Raw genomic sequence first — 2,751 nt, 5'->3', positions numbered from 1 at the left:
CTTTATGTTGTGTTAATATTGACAAAGAAGTTACATGGTGTTGCTATGTGTAACACTTAATATTATTTTGATGAATTGTTATTAAATACAATATATTATTAAGGTTTTTGGCTGCCACCCTTTTGTATTTATCTAGAGATATTTAGTAGGTTGGGCAGTCACGTCTTTCATATTTCTCCAAAGTTTAGCTATTACTTTGGTTGACTTGATTTTCCATAATCTCTTCTCATAATTCATTCTTTCAAGACAAAGAAAACCCCTACCCTCTCTCCTTCTTATCACCTGAAAAATTTCATGAAAACCATCAAAAATTTCCACTAAACCAACCAGCAAAACTCGTTCTTGGTGAAGCTCAAGTTGCTCTTCTCTTTTGTGGTAAGTTACTAAACCCGTTTTTACACTAGATAACTATTAGTATTTTCTTCATATCTTTTTGTATAGAGCTCTGTTTTAAGTGATCTAAGACTTTCTGGAAAGCTATTTCATAGATCTATAACTCTTATTCAGGAACCAAAATTTAGTTTTGCTTGTATTTACCCGAAAAGAGTCATAAAATACAAGGCAGGTGCTGTCCAGATTTTCAGTTTTAAAAATACTCTTTGTACTACTGCTAGTAATTTTAGCATAATTTTTTATACGAAACTGATATTGGGGTGATTCAAGATGTTCTGAAACGCTAAGACATATATCTACAACTGTAGTGAAGACCATACAGTCTAGTTTGTCTTTTTCATCTTCAAAACTGAGTCATAACACAAGACAGTGATATTGTCCAGAATTTCTGTTTCAAAAGTTTTGGGCAATTTTCACCAATATCATGTTTAGTTTGACAAGTTAAATCACTGAACTTACATAGATATTGATTATGTATTTAAGGTATATATATACCCTTGTAAAATCTAAGGGGAAGTGTTTGAGGAAGTGGACGGATTTAGTTTGTCTATGGCGTAGACGATTCGATTGTCCTCAAGGTGTGGTTGAACTGTTTTGTGGTAAAACACCAAGGTTTGTGTATAAATTTTGTACTATTTTTTCTTGCTGGAATTATTTGAAATAACTTGAGATTTTATTTATTTTCTTTAATTTATATCGTTGTATTTGTGTTATATCAAGTATTGTAAGGTATTCGCTAAATCACCCACTCGTACGGATTTGCTTGATCATTTTGCATTCTTGTTGGGACTTTGTCCTTCTCGTGGCAGTGACTTTGTCACTCATCTTGGCATGCCTCTTGATTTGGATCTTTTGTCATCTTGACTTTGGATTTGTAGTTCGTTTTAAATTATAGAGCTTGTCCGTGTTAAGTACGAACTAGGAAGTTATTTTTAATATGGCTCTTGATTCTCTTGACTATTGGGTTTTGACCTTACTTGATTTGGGGCTTCGACCCATCTTGATATCTGATTATGCTTAGTGTGATGGCACGACGTACATATTGGGTGAAAAATGGATATTTGGCAAACTCTCTTGGATTGATAGTATACGCTTTCTCGACTCTTGAACATTGTTATTGATATTTGAAAACACTTCAAGGTTTGATATTTGATACTTTTGATATATTAGTTCACTTGTTTTAAATTATGTTAAATTTGAGCTACTTGTAACTAAAAATGGGAAATTGAAAAATTTAATGACTCCAAGCCCAAAGTTTATACGCCACTAAGCTTTATGCTTAGCGGTAGTTATTTTCTATCGTAGGTAATATACGGGATGAAATTTGAAGACGGCCTTATGAAGTAGTCTTTTTGAAAGCAATTATGGAGATCACATTTGCATATGCACCTTGGTTTTGTATAGTTTTGGGGCATGTACATGATATATATATGTCACACTTATGTATGTTATTTGGAGGCTTGTTTGATCTTAAAACCAAAATCTTGTAACTTGAATTTGATAACTTGTTTTGTTGTTTTAGGGTGTGTTAATAACTCAAGTCTTGTAATATACTGAATTTACACTTTGTCTTATAATTATGTACAAAGGAGAAAACTAGTTTTCTTTTTTATACCTGATAGTTTGAAATTTATGTACAATACAAACTTGCAGTGATGTTGAATGAAATTATAATTTTGTTAGAAAGTTGCTTTAACGTGTTGATTATTCAATAAGGGTTATATCACCTTATGTTGATATTTTGACACTGTATTTCATTTTAAAAGAAAAATTATGAAGTGTATTTCAAAAAAAAATAAAAAATATTGCACTTTGAACCTTATCGCATGAGCCTATTTTCACTACTAAATTATTCTGAATTATTTTTAAAACTAATATCTTTTTAATGTTATAAGTTGTAAATTAGATTTGTTTCGTAAGTAACACCCTCCCAAAGGAGTTGCTACATATATTTTCACGCTACCAAAGTACATGCAAAGAACCAAACAAAGCTATACCTAATCCTTTTGATAATTTACGCTACAATGAAGCTTTACCCCGACTATGTCACTTTTTGTGCACTTAAAGTGACACTCACAGATTAGCATATATAATGGATATTTATATCTCTATCGAAATTATCAGAATGAGTAGCAGAATTATTAACTAAATGTTTGTATAGAATGAGCACATCTGAAAAAGATTTTATATGGAGATAAGGAACTATAAGAGCTAGTAGTCGTGAGTCACAGGTAATATCAAGACAAAAGTTATTTGTTTTACATCAAAGTGTACGTTCACCAACAGTACGCAAGACCAGACACGGGTCTAACATTTGGAAGCTCCTTAGTTCAATTCTTTGTTAGCTTTATTTATATC

General features: G+C 31.6%; 1 long non-coding RNA gene across 1 annotated transcript; it reads left to right on the top strand.

Annotated features, from left to right (window-relative positions):
- Positions 1–201: 201 nt before the first annotated feature.
- Positions 202–2,087, top strand: LOC104106716 (uncharacterized). The gene is made up of 2 exons (XR_011408153.1): positions 202–375; positions 1,699–2,087. It is a non-coding gene; the product is annotated as an uncharacterized lncRNA (long non-coding RNA).
- Positions 2,088–2,751: the final 664 nt, after the last annotated feature.

Source organism: Nicotiana tomentosiformis, chromosome 5 (genome assembly GCF_000390325.3).
Source record: "Nicotiana tomentosiformis chromosome 5, ASM39032v3, whole genome shotgun sequence".
Taxonomy (NCBI): domain Eukaryota; kingdom Viridiplantae; phylum Streptophyta; class Magnoliopsida; order Solanales; family Solanaceae; genus Nicotiana; species Nicotiana tomentosiformis.
The sequence above is the reverse complement of the archived record's forward strand: the minus strand, read 5'-3'. Positions and strand labels throughout refer to the sequence as shown.